Raw genomic sequence first — 14,474 nt, forward strand, 5'->3', positions numbered from 1 at the left:
CTAAACCAAGGAGCCCCAAACGCTGCCGCCTTTCTTCACACCGGAGTCCACCCACCCCCTGAATCAGTTTGTCGGCCCTTTTCTGAACCTAATAATCAATATCAGACTCTCCAAGTGTCCCTCTTTTCCAGGGACAGCCCCGGATTTTCAGAAGCTGTCCCGGTTTCTGACTTGACCCCAGAATGTCCCGCTTTTCCTTAGGACGTCTTTATTTTCATTGGAGAAATGCTGGAGGGTATGAAAGCTATTTAGGGAAGTTTTTAATGTTTGATGTTTTCTTGTGCTTTTAATTCTGCTGGGAGCCGCCCAGAGTGGCTGGGGAAACCCAGTCAGATGGGTGGGGTATAAATAGAATGATGATGATGATGATGATGATGATGATGATGATGGAATAGGACGTCTCTATTTTCATTGGAGAAATGTTGGATATATACCGTATTTTTCGCTCTATAACATGCACCTGACCATAACACGCATGTAGTTTTTAGAGGAGGAAAATCCGTAGGCATGCCACCCGTAGGCATTCCCTCCATAACACGCACAGACATTTCCCCTTACTTTTTAGGAGGAAAAAAGTGAGTGTTATGGTGCAAAAAATACGGTATATAGCCATTCAGCCTGGGCCAAAGGAGTAAAACAGCAAAAGCTCTTGTGGCACCTTAAAGACTAGCCCACTTATTACAACATCAGGTTCTGTGAGTGACGGCTCACTTCATCTGATGCAAGGCTGCAGTCCGCAAAAGTCATAAAAAAATGTGCTGGTCTTCAAGGCACGACAAGACTCCTTGCTCTTTTTTCCTGCCAGAGAGAAAAGCAAACACCTCTGGGAGCCTTTCTCTGAAGCTGCTACAGTGTGGCTGGCGGTGCCCGAGGCGATGGCCATGTTCCCTTCGCCAAGGTCAGGCCGTGTGGGGGTGGGCAGGGGGCAGGGACCGGCTCCCTGCGGAGACTGATCTCCTTATTTGTATCCTGGAACAGCTTAGCCTTGGCGCCGCTCTGCTGACGTGCAGATGCCCTCCTGTGGCATCCTAGAAACCCCCGCCCATCCCTTAAGAAGTTGAAACTCTCCTGCGGCGCAACAGATAAGGTGTGATTCAGCGGCAAGAGGCAGCCTTGGCTGGTGACGCAACGGTGTGGGATAACCCTGCGCACCTTCTCTGGGGGGGGGGCGTGCCATCCAGGAAGCCTGGGATGTGGGGCCTCCAGGGCAAGGCGTGGCTGGCATGGGTCTGCTTACAAGAAAGGGGTTGCTTCACCGAACTCCTTGCGACACCACTGCCAGAAACTCCGATATGCCACATTCCCACATGTGAGGTCATCGCCAGAGCAGCTGCAGTGAGGTTGCTCCTTAATAATAAAAATAATAATACAGTACAGTAGTACCTCAGGTTAAGAACTTGATTCGTTCTGGAGGTCCTGAAACTGTTCTTAACCTGAGGTATCACATTAGCTAAGGGGGCCTCCCTCTGCCACCGCGCGATTTCTGTTCTCATCCTGAAGCAAAGTTCTTAAGCCGAGGTAATATTTCTGTAACCTGAAGCGCCTGTAACCTGAAGCGCCTGTTGCCTGAGGTACCAATGCAATAATTTTTTTATACCCTGCCCATCTGCCTGGGTTTACCCAGCCACTCTGGGCAGCTCCCAACAGAATATTCAAAACACAAGCAAACATACAAGGCTGCCTTCAGATGTCTTCTAAAAGTCAGGTAGTTGTTTATTTCCTTGAAATCTGACAAGAGGGCGTTCCACAGGGCGGGTGCCACCACTGAGAAGGCCCTCTGCCTGGTTCCCTGCAACCTCACTTCTCACAGGGAGGGAACCGCCAGAAGGCCCTCAGAGCTGGACCTCAGTGTCCAGGCTGAACGATGGGGTGGAGACGCTCCTTCAGGGATACTGGGTTGAGGCCGTTTAGGGCTTTCAAGGTCAGCATCAACATTTTGAATTGTGCTCAGAAACGTACAGTCATACCTTGGGATGAATACGCTTCGGGTTAGGCAAATTGGGGTTGCGCTCCACGGCAACCCGGAAGTAATGGAGCGTGTTACTTCTGGTTTTCGCTGCGTGCTCATGCGCAGACCTTCAAAATGACATCACGCACATGTGCAGAAGCGCCAAAAGGTGACCCACACACACGCAGACGCGCTGTCGCGTCTTGCGTTCCATTCGGGATGCAAATGGGGCTCTGGAACCGATCCCATTCGCATCCCAAGGTACCACTGTACTGGGAGCCAGTGTACCGTAGGTCTTTCAAGACCAGTGTTGTGTGGTCTCGGCAGACACTCCCAGACACCAATTTAGCTGCCAGTCGCACCACAGTCATTAAATGTGTTTACAGTGGTACCTCGGGTTACAAACGCTTCAGGTTACAGACTCCGCTAACCCAGAAATAGTACCTCGGGTTAAGAACTTTGCTTCAGGATGAGAACAGAAATCGTGCGGTGGTGGCGCAGTGGCAGCAGGAGGCCCCGTTAGCTAAAGTGGTACCTCAGATTAAGAACAGTTTCAAGTTAAGTACGGATCTCCAGAACGAATTAAGTTCTTAACCTGAGGTACCACTGTGTTGTTGTTGTTTAGTTGTTTAGTCGTGTCCGACTCTTTGTGACCCCCTGGACCAGAGCACGCCAGGCACTCCTGTCTTCCACTGCCTCCCGCAGTTTGGTCAAGCTCATGCTGGTAGCTTCGAGAACACTGTCCAACCATCTCATCCTCTGTTGTCCCCTTCTTCTTGTGCCCTCCATCTTTCCCAACAGCAGGGTCTTTTCCAGGGACTCTTCTCTTCTTAGGAGGTGGCCAAAGCCTTGGAGCCTCAGCTTCACGATCTGTCCTTCCAGTGAGCACTCAGGGCTGATTTCCTTCAGAATGGAGAGGTTGGATCTTCTTGCAGTCCATGGGACTCTCAAGAGTCTCCTCCAGCACCATAATCCAAAAGCATCAATTCTTCGGCGATCAGCCTTCTTGATGGTCCAGCTCTCACTTCCATACATCACTACTGGGAAAACCATAGCTTGAACTATACAGACCTTTGTCGGCAAGGTGATGAGGTACCACTGTACTTTGCTTCAAAGCTGGGATTCGAATCAGTTCATTCATTCATTCATTCATTCATTCATTCATTCATTGCCTTCCTATGCCATCTTCTTCTCCAAGCATCTCAAGATGGCGCATGTGTTTCTCCTCCCCGTCCTCAGTTAGCCCCCACAACAACCGTGTGAGGTAGAGCTTTGGGTCCATAGGAATAGTCCGCTTATTCTCTCCAATATTCAGGGGAAGCGTTCCGAGGCTTATGAGGTCAAATGGCACCTGCTCACATCGCCGGATCAGAGGGGCCCACGGTGCAGCTCTGCGCCCAGATGCCAAATCTCCGCCTGGCACAAACCTCCTGCTTCCTAGGCTGCTTCTGCTGTCGGACAACGTGGCTCCGAGTCTCCTGTGTTTCCCTCTCCTCAGCTGCAAAACCTAGTTACCTACTTTGGGGGAGAAGCGCTGAGCAAAATCCCGAGTAATGGAAATGCGCCAAGTGCTCTTGGCAAGCATCATTCATTATTATTTTTGCCTCCCGCTCCTGACTCCTTGACCCGGATTATGGCAAGAGGAAGACATCACACCAACATCCTCTTCCAGCAATTAGCTCTTCAGACTCAGAAAACCAGGTTAGGTGACAGTCAGAGCGGAGAGCGGCTGTCAGACCCGCAGGGAGCAGCTCTGGTGCTCTGTGATTCCAGAGGGCAGGCTCAGAATTCTTATTCTTATTCTTACCAGGCCCATTGGCAGACCAAAGATGTCTACAAATACGACATGAAGGCTGGCGACATCAACCCTGCTGTGTGGGACTCCCTTGCAGACGGCCACAGTGCCTGGAGACAGACTGTTAGGTTGTGCATCCGGAGCAGTGACCAGAGGAGAGAGGAGCACAGAGACAAGAAACGCCCTGGCGCATCTGAGGCAGCACAACTGGACCCCTCCATCTGCCCCGGCTGCAACAAAACATGTCTTTCCCCTATCGGTCTTTACAGCAGGGGTCTGCAACCTAAGGCCCATGGGCCAGAAGCAGCCCACAGAGGTCATTTGACTGGCCCCACGAGCCGCCCTGAACCAAGCAGCCCACTCGCGTGCTGCGCTAAACCAGTGTGGTGCAGCGTGGGGACTTGCTTCTGCAGCGCCAGAAATTGCATCTGCACATGCACAGATGCTGGAAATCGCCCACGGAGGGATCTCCACGGGACCGATCCGGCCCAGGCAAGATAAACCTTGCTGACCCCTTCTCTACGGCTACAGCAGGCGCTGCAACCTCCCGACGGTTTGACGTCACCCCCAAAGGCGCCCTCCTCCATTGCGATTTACACTATAAAATCACAAAATGCATAGCACGATAACAAAAGGAACGAAAGGAAAGTAAAACAAAGAACTATATCCTCCTTCTGGGGAAAACGAAGAGGCTTTGTCTGGCCTCCCCTGACTAGTTGGCTGTGGAAGGACAGTTTTCTGCCGTGCTGAAATATTTCTCTGCAGAAGCAGCCACACTTGGATTAGCGTGTCGCCTCCAAACTTTGTTTTAAAAAACTTGATGCAAACTTTTTTTTGGGGGGTGGCTGTACTCTTGTCCTTGTGGTGACCAGTGAGGTTTGGTTGTTAGAGTGTTAGGCTAGGAGCTGGGAGACCAGGGTTCAAATCCCCGCTTGTCCCTGAAGCTCACTGGGTGACCTGCAGCCAGTTGCTTCCTCTCAGTCTAGACTGCCTGTTGTGGGGATTAAACTAAAGGAGGAAGAGCCACAGGGGCCACTTTGAGCTCCTTGAGTGGAAAGCTGGGGTCCCTCCCAACTCTCCAATTCTATCATTCGGCAAACGCAATAAATAAAACAAAGGATAAAATGACTTTCAAAGTGGTGGCCTTTATAGTCCTTTTTCCACTTTCAAGGTAAGGGAAGCAGGAGGGAAACCTACAGCAGTGTTTTTCAACCTTTTTTGGGCAAAGGCACACTTGTTTCATGAAAAAAATCACGAGGCACACCACCACGGTGTGCGGAGAGGGAGATGTCAAAGCCCCGCTGCTCTCTATGGGGAATCGGATGAGAGCAGACCGCCTGTCCGCTCTCATCCGATCCCATCCGATATGATCCCCACCCAGGATGGATGGAAAATAGGGTGGACACAGTCCGGCGCCCGCCTAGTGGGTGAAAATTTGACTTTTTTTTTAAAAAAAAATATTTCGAATTTTTCCCACGGCACACCAGGCAACATCTCGCGGCACACTAGTGTGCCGCGGAACAGTGGTTGAAAAACACTGACCTACAGCACATTGCAAACTTTTTAAAAAGAAAATTAAACGGTGTCCTAATACCTTCAATTGGAGCAAAGCAAAACGTCAGTCTGAAAAGCTTCCCTTTTAGGTTGAAGGCTGGGAGGCAGAACTCTGGATTGCGACTGCAACAATCCCCTGGAAGCAGCAGATGGAGGGTGGCAAATTCCAGCCATCTGCCCTAGAAAACACCAGGCATTTACTCGATGGCTGCTTGGCAATTAACCGCCAGATGAACTGGGGTCAGGGGGCTGTAATTCATTCTGGGGTGGAGGAAGGGGACAGGGGTGCTGTTTTCCCCCCTGGGATCTTTCCCTTTGAAGTCACAATTTTGAGTGTGGCAGAGCTGCTGTTGCCTCCGGCCAGCCCATCTGCCTTAGCAAGGCAGCAGAACTCAGCTTCTTCCTTTCATTTCTTTATTTGTTGTGTTTCTGTCCTCACTCGTTCTTCAAGGAGCTTGAGGCGGCATTCGTAGTTCTCGGACCCCTCCCCATGCGGTCCCCACCACAGCCGGACCTGAGCATTTGACCCATCGCAGGAGGGTTTAAAGAGGGATACGAAACAGGATCGGTTTTGATGTGGTGTGGCTTCCATTCTCACACACACACACACACACACACACACACACACACACACACACTATCTATCATCTATCTATCTATCTATCTATCTATCTATCTATCTATCTATCATCTATCATCTATCATCCATCATCTATCTATCTATCTATCTATCATCTATCTATCTATCTATCTATCTATCTATCTATCTATCTATCTATCTATCTATCTATCTATATCTATCTATCTATCATCCATCATCTATCATCTATCTATCTATCTATCTATCTATCTATCATCTATCTATCTATCTATATCATCCATCATCTATCTATCTATCTATCTATCTATCTATCTATCATCCGTCATCTATCTATCTATCTATCTATCTATCTATCATCTATCTATCATACATCATCTATCTATCTATCTATATCTATCTATCATCTATCTATCTATCTATCTATCTATCTATATCTATCTATCTATCTATCTATCATCTATCTATCTATCATCCATCATCTATCTATCTATCTATCTATCTATCTATCTATCTATCTATTTATCTATCTATCTATCTTCCATCATCTATCTATCTATCTATCTATCTATCTATCTATCTATCTCACTGCAGAGCCAACAACTTGGATGTTTTATTCCTGCTGCAATAATGCGCTCCACACAGTTGCTGTCCTTTGTTTCTTTATTGCTTGTCTTGTTTTGCACACTTTGTGTTTTGTCTTCCACATGTGATGCGTCAGGAGGATTTGGGGTATCACACGGCAGGACAGAATTCCAGGCAAAGATGCGCTCTCCCAAGCCCACACTCTCCCAGCATGTTCGCACTCCTGTCTCAGCGACGTCTAAGCTGGCTTGGTCATGTCCACAGAATGGAAGACGGCAGTATCCCCAAGGACGTGCTCTGTGGGGAGCTGGCTTCAGGGACCAGGCCCGTTGGCAGACCAACTCTGTGTTACAAAGATGTCTACAAACACGACATGAAGGCTGGCGACATCAACCCTGCTGTGTGGGATTCCCTTGCAGACAACTGCAGGGCCTGGAGACAGACTGTCAGGTTGTGCATCCAGAGCAGTGACCACAGGAGGAATGACCCCTGGGAGGAGCACAGAGACAAGAAACGCCTTGGGGCATCTGAATCAGCGCAACCGGACGCATCCATCTGCCCCAGCTGCAACAAAACATGTCTCTCCCATATCTCTCTCTCTCACACACACACACTATATATGTATCTATACAGTGGACACTCAGGTTGTGAACGTGATCCGTGCGGGAGGCATGTTTGCAACCCGCAGCACCGCATCTGTGCATGTACGGGTTGCGATTTGGTGCTTCTGTGCATGGGTGGGTGCTGAAACCCAGAAGTAACCCGTTCCGGTCCATAACCCGAAAACGTGCAACCTGAAGCATCTGTAACCCAAGGTATGACTGTATATATAATAATTTTATTGGTATTACAATTTAGTTTTGCATTCACAAAAAAGAAAATACAATCCAAAAATATACAATCCTCTGAATTCTCAGACTTCCACCCTCCCTTTTGTGGGGTCTATTAGTAATCATTTTCACTACATACCATATTATCCTCCATATATCCATGAATCTCTATTTTCTCCTATAGTTCTTTTCACACTGTGAGTGTTATTTCAATCCTGCTAATGCTTTTATCTGTTTACAGTGTTCTGTCAAATATATTACAAATCCCCCCCCCATCTTTGTTGAAGTTTTTATCATCCTGATTTTTTCGGTCATTTTGGCCATCTCAGCACAGTCCATCAGTTTTACCGCCCACTCTTCTCTTGTAGGTATTGTGTTGTCCTTCCATCTTTGGGCTGAGAGCATCCTGGCCGTCGCTGGTGGCCATGTCTCTCCCATATTGGCCTCTACAGCCACAGCAGGCGCTGCGACGTCCAGCAGCGTGACCTCACCCCAAAGTTGCACACCACCACTGCCAGCAATATTTTTTGTGTTGCTGCTTTTGAAAACTTAATAAGCACATTTGAGAGAGAGAGAGAGAGAGAGAGAGAGAGAGAGAGAGAGACAGACAGACAGACACGCTGCTTCGCTGAAACAGAGGTGCCCAAATGAAGCTAAGCCGAGAGAAGCCTGTTCTGGCGCAATGGTGCCAGCTGCCTCAAGAAGGGATTCGTAGAAGGACGGGTGCCAGTCACTGCGCCAAGGCCGTCCTGCCCTTTGAACGCAGCTGTGAAAACACAGAGCCGGCAGCTCAGCCGCCACAAGGCAAAAAACCAGCCTCCAAGAACCTGCCAGCTAATACCTCATGACACACATAGCAACCGGAATGAGTCAGGAGAGGATCCCAGGCTGCTTGGTTGCCAAGCCCTGGAGGGGAGGAAGACAGCTGAAATTTAGCAGGTCAAGCCCAGGTTCCTTGCCAACCCGGGGAGAGCGGTGGCAGCCACGCCCTGTCAAAAAAACAACAACCCAACCACCCAAAACAAAACAGTGAGCTCTCCTGGAGCATGACGTCTGTCCTTGGGGGGGGGGGTTGCCCAGCCCGGCTGATGGCACCACAGCTCATTAGTCAGGTTTCCATATGGGAAGGCAGTTGGGGGAAGAGAGAGGAGGGGAAAAGATGGCTCTGCACTTCATTTTTAATTTAATTTAATTTTATTTTTACCAACAACCAAAACACAAACAGTGAAAACAAACAGTGACCCCCCCCCCAGGCGGCTGATACATTGGGTATACATATTCAAATCAACCATATGTACAATTCTCTATACCTTAACACTCCTCCCTCCACAAGGTTGATTTAACTTTTGACATTTTAATTGCCCCAAATTGTTCAAACCTGCCCAAATAATTCAATATCTTCTCAAACCAGTCCTCCTCCTTCTCCTCACTGACCTTAAACCCTTTCATTTTATGTATCTTCAGAGTTAGATATTCTAAGATTCTACTTTTTTTTCCTCCCTAGCTCTTCTGCATTTTTCCAATTACTCGTTATAACCCGTCTGCACTTCATAACCGGGTTCTGCACTTCGTAAGACTGTAGCAAGAGTCCTGCTGGATCAGGCCCCAGCTAGTCCAGCATCCTGTTCTCTCGGGTTACCCAGGATGAGAAGCCTGCGTGCAGGATCTGAGCACAAAGGAATTTCCCAGCCCTGTGGCTTCCAGAAACTGGTATTCAGAAGCTTTGCTTCCTCCAGCGCCGGAGACAGACCAAAGCCATCCTAGCAGCCCTCTCCACCTTCATGAATTTGTCTGAATCTCTTCTATAGCCATCCAAGTTGGTGGCTGTCACTTTCTCCTGTGTCAGGGAGTTCCACAGTCTAACTACATGCTGCGTGAAGAAGGACTTCCTGTCCTGCCGCCTGCCTCTGGCTGGTCACACAAGCGTGACAGATCCTCACACGACCCCCATTTTTTTTGCCATCACTGCCAGTCCAGGTGCCCAGTGTGAAGGTGTGCTGGAAAATGCAACCCGTTGGTTGGCTACCTGAGCTTCGGAAAGGAGCATCTCCCTGGGTACCAAAGTATTTATGTTCGGGGTTTGGCTGGGATCCACCCACCCAAGCTGCCCATTGGTCCTTTCCTAGCCAGGAAGTCCTATAAAGGGCTTCCTGTTCTGACTCAGGCGTTGGTCTTTCCTGGCACAGCTGCACAGATTCCTGGCATCGTTCCGGACTCCTGTTTCCTGCCTTCAACAGCCATTCTGCGGGCCATTAAAAACAAGAGAGTAAAATCAAACGGCTGTTCTGGCTGCATTTGTCCAGCAATAGATTGCAGCTCCCTCCTTCCCCCACAAAAAATAAAAAAAGAAATTCTGAAAGGAACTGGACGCATCAGATCTCCAAGGCACCAAAAAACCACTGCATTATTGGCAGCTGATGTGCTTTATTCTTCAACTGTTATCTTCTTCTTCTTCTTTGGCGATCCCTCGTAGCTGAGTAAGATTGTCTTCCATGAACACGGTCTTAGCAGTGAGTCCGTAAGTGACTGTGGAGGCCAATTCTGGATCCACATGTCCTTCCACAGTGGGGATATTGGTTTCGAGGCAGGAGTCGATCCCAGTGAGGGTTTGCCAAGTGTGCCTTCCTCTTAGCACATTTCTCCCTTTTGTCCTGAGTTCGAGTGTCTTCAAAGCCCAGGACACCTTTGGTAAAGGCTGGAATCCAACTGGAATCCAGTTGTCAGTGTTTATGCTACATTTTTTAAGATTTGCCTTGAGACAGTCCATAGGACAAGTGTCTTTTAGGACATCTCTGATCAAATTTGTTGTTCATGCGCTGGATTACTGCAATGCGCTCTGTGTGGGGCTACCCTGGGGCCTGGTTCGGAAGTTCCAGATGGTGCAGAATGTGGCGGCCACGTGGCTGATGGGAGCGGCTGGCCGAAAGCATGTGATGGCAATTGCAGCCCGATGCCTGATACTACCGAGCCGGGTTCAAGATCCTTGTATTCATTTACAAATCCTCAAACAACTTTGGTCCAAGGTTCCTAACAGATCGCCTGATCCCTTCTATCCCAGCTTGATCACCTGCAGGAGAAGAAGAAGAAGAGGAGTTTGGATTTGATATCCCGCCTTTCACTCCCCTTCAGGAGTCTCAAAGTGGCTAACATTCTCCTTTCCCTTCCTCCCCCACAACAAACACTCTGTGGGGTGAGTAGGGCTGAGAGACTTCAGAGAAGTGTGACTGGCCCAAGGTGACCCAGCAGCTGCATGTGGAGGAGCGGAGACGCGAACCCAGTTCCCCAGATTACGAGTCCACCGCTCTTAACCACTACACCACACTGGCTCTCTGGTGGTCGTCGTTCCCGAAACTGGCGAGGCTCATTTGGCAGCGACGAGACACTGAGCCTTTAGTGTTATCAGCCAAGTGCTTTTGCCCCTCTTAATGCACGACTATCAATTATCAGAGCCAAATGGAATATGCCTGGCAATAACATTTCACTGCATTTATCCCAAATTTTAATAGCTGCATCCTGAATCTTCTTGCTTTCGCTCTTTCTTGTTTACTGAACCACATCCAGTCTCTCCCCACACATCTGTAGTTAATCCCCTGCTCACACATCCATGGGGTCTACGCATGGGAATATTGCTGTGTCAAAGTGTTGCCATTAACTTCACAGGCATTTTCTCACTTTTTGGGGAACTTGTGTTTCGGTGGGTGCCTGAGCAAGGCTAGTTGGCTGCGCTGAGGCCAAGAGGCCACCTAGTGGTTTTGCAGCAGAGGCAATGTTCAAATCTGGGATTTTTTGTCTCAGCTCAGAAAAGGCAGAACTTTATCCTCCTAACAGACAGGGCTCAGCACCAGTAATCCTGGGGCATTTGGTTCCAGAATCCACATGCCAGGCTCTGGAATGGCTTCCGAAACAGAAAGAGATCCACTTTCCCATGGACCTATACTGCAGCGAAATCTACTTGGCTGGTTGTATATTTTAATTTTTACGACTTAAGGAGCATGTCAGGACTTTCCTGGGGAGCCTCCCTTTTCTCATCCAGAACAAAATGTTTCTGGAACGCATTCAGAGCGCTCATTTTCTCCCACCAGCCTGGCAAGGGGAGAGCTGGCTCCGGTGGCACTTTCCCATCAACGACGGCTGAGTGTCACAGCCAGCGTGCGAGGAGGGAGGGGGGGTAGCAAATGGGGTAGCCGCCAAGACCTGTCTCTTGGGCCCAGGAAGCGAGCTGAGCAGCAGTCCAGCAGACATACATATGGCCAAGCCCTCGGGTGGGGACTCTGCACTGGATCTGGCACAGAGATCTTGCACAGACCCAGTGGCGTAGCGTGGGTTGTCAGCACCCGGGGCAAGGCAAGTAATTTGCGCCCCCTAACCCGTGGATTTTAGCAGGGGCAGAGAGCTGCGAGTGCGCCCCCCAGATGTTGCGCCCGGTGCAGCCGGCCCCCCTGCACCCCCCACGCTACGCCACTGCACAGACCTCTCCAATAAAAGACAGGAGGTCACAATAGCCCAAGAGGCTGGTGACTTCCAAGCCATGTGTGCACTTCAGGTCTTCTTCTTCTTGACCTTTAAAGCCCTTTGTGGCTTAGGGCCCTCGTATCTACGGCACCGCCTCTCCTGGTCTGCCCCGCAGAGGACCTTACAGTCCATGAATAACCATAGTTTAGAGGTCCCGGGCCCTAAGGAAGTCAGACTATCCTCCACCAGGGCCAGGGCCTTCTCAGTGGTGGCTCCGACCTGGTGGAATGCTTTGTCCCATGAGACCAGGGCCCTGCAGGATTTAACCTCCTTCCGTCGGGCCTGTAAGACAGAGCTATTCCGCCTGGCTTTCATTTTGAACTTAGCCTGATCTTTTATTCCCCTTCCTTCCCTCCCCCTCCGCTTTTTATGAAGATTAACCGCTCTGGGATCCCACAGCTAATTCTCCCCTGGTCTCCTCGCTGGCCCAAATAGGACTAATTTAGCCAGCTAGCCCTGGTGATCATCTAATGTATATTGGATGGATTTTCCTCCTAAATTGATTTTTGAATTCTGAATTTATTATTCACGTTTTATACTGTATTTTATGCTGTTTTTTGTTGCATCAATTAAGTGTTTAAAATTTGTTGTTAGCTGCCCTGAGCCCAGTTTTCTGAACCGGGAAGGGCGGGGTATAAATAAAAATATATTATTATTATTATTATTATTATTATTATTATTATTATTATTATTATTATCTTCCTTCTCCTCCTTCATTCCCTCTTCTATCATGGCTCACTGTCATCCCAAGGTCCCTCACCACATCTTTCCCAAGGTCCCACTGTATGGGCAATTTATCCGGAAGATACTGGATATTTGTATTTCGAGGAGACAGTGCTCTAATGTGGTTTCCTTTCCTGCCTCTGTTTGCTTCGCCCTCTCTAAGCTCTTTGATGGCTGAAGAACAGCCTTCAGTTTCCTAGTCCTAAACTGTTGGAAGGAAGTGATATTGCTGGACACCTTTTGATGTGGGACATTGTTTTAAGAAAGTGAGGCATTGGGAGAGGTGGCTAATGAATAATCTGTACATAGCTAGTAGCACACAGACAGTCAGGCAAGCCACACAGGTGGTTGTTGTTGTTGAGTTGTTTAGTCGTGTCCGCCTCTTTGTGACCCCCTGGACCAGAGCACACCAGGCACTCCTGTCTTCCACTGCCTCCCGCAGTTTGGTCAAACTCATGTTCGTAGCTTCAAGAACACTGTCCAACCATCTCATCCTCTGTCATCCCCTTCTCCTTGTGCCCTCCATCTTTCCCAACATCAGGGTCTTTTCCAGGGAGTCTTCTCTTCTCATGAGGTGGCCAAAGTCTTGGAGCCTCAGCTTCAGGATCTGTCCTTCCAGTGAGCACTCAGGGCTGATTTCCTTCAGAATGGAGAGGTTGGATCTTCTTGCCGTCCATGGGACTCTCCAGAGTCTCCTCCAGCTCCATAATTCAAAACATCCATTCTTCAGCGATCAGCCTGCTTTATGGTCCAGCTCTCACTTCCATACATTACTACTGGGGAAACCATAACTTTAACTATACGGTCCTTTGTTGGCAAGGTGATGTCTCTGCTTTTTAAGATGCTGTCTAGGTTTGCCATCGCCTTTCTCCCAAGGAGCAGGCGTCTTTTAATTTCGTGGCTGCTGTCACCATCTGCAGCGATCAAGGAGCCCAAGAAAGTAAAATCTCTCACTGCCTCCATTTCTTCCCCTTCTATTTGCCAGGACGTGATGGGATCAGTGGCCATGAACTTCATTTTTTGGATGTTGAGCTTCAGACCATATTTTGCCCTCTCCTCTCTCATCCTCATTAAGAGGTTCTTTAATTCCTCCTCACTTTCTGCCATCAAAGTTGTGTCTTCTACATATCTGAGATTGTTGATATTTCTTTTCTCACGCCGCTAGATGGCAGCTTTGAGGCACAAAGGCGCCCGCGAATCCGCCCTCTGGGCAGCGCGGAGGCAAACAAAGGATTTCTCTCCTGGAGCCAAGCGGTGCTGGGGGGGGCACGTATGGAATCTCCCCTAGGACACCGGCTTTGGGTGCACAAGGTTCAGTCCCATCAGCATCTCCAAGCAGGGCTGGGAAAGGCCTTCTTTCTACCTGAGACTTGGGGAGAGTTGCTGCCAGTCAGTGTGGGGCATATGGAGCATAGCTGGTCCAGGGGTGACTTCAGGGGATAAAGAATCATAGCATCATAGAAATGTAGAGATGACCACATATGTGGTCTTGGACCTGTAAAAGGGTAAAAGAGCATTGGGAAATGGTTTATAATGAATGTTTAAAATTAAAGGTAAAAGTAAAGGGACCCCTGACCATTAGGTCCAGTTGTGGCCGACTCTGGGGTTGCGGCGCTCATCTGCTTTACTGGCCGAGGGAGCCGGCGTACAGTTTCTGGGTCATGTGGCCAGCATGACTAAGCCGCTTCTGGCAAACCAGAACAGCGCACGGAAACGCCGTTTACCTTCCCGCTGGAGTGGTACCTATTTATCTACTTGCACTTTGTGCTTTCGAACTGCTAGGTTGGGACCGAGCAACGGGAGCTCACCACATCGCGGGGATTCGAACCGCCGACCTTCTGATTGGCAAGCCCTAGGCTCTGTGGTTTAACCCACAGCGTCCACCCGCGTTTAAAATTACTTTTCCAAAAACAACCACACAGAGTCCTT

At 49.1% G+C, this 14,474-nt stretch overlaps 1 long non-coding RNA gene across 1 annotated transcript in view; it reads left to right on the forward strand.

The window, feature by feature from the left end:
• The window catches only part of LOC309519153, a 130,582-nt gene extending 116,941 nt beyond the window's left edge, over positions 1-13,641 (forward strand). Inside the window, exon 2 of the long non-coding RNA XR_014213693.1 lies at positions 13,474-13,641. This is a non-coding gene — a long non-coding RNA (uncharacterized lncRNA). The remainder of the gene's footprint in view (positions 1-13,473) is intronic.
• Positions 13,642-14,474: the final 833 nt, after the last annotated feature.

Source organism: Podarcis vaucheri (assembly GCF_965113315.1).
Source record: "Podarcis vaucheri genome assembly, chromosome: 14".
Taxonomy (NCBI): Eukaryota; Metazoa; Chordata; class Lepidosauria; order Squamata; family Lacertidae; genus Podarcis; species Podarcis vaucheri.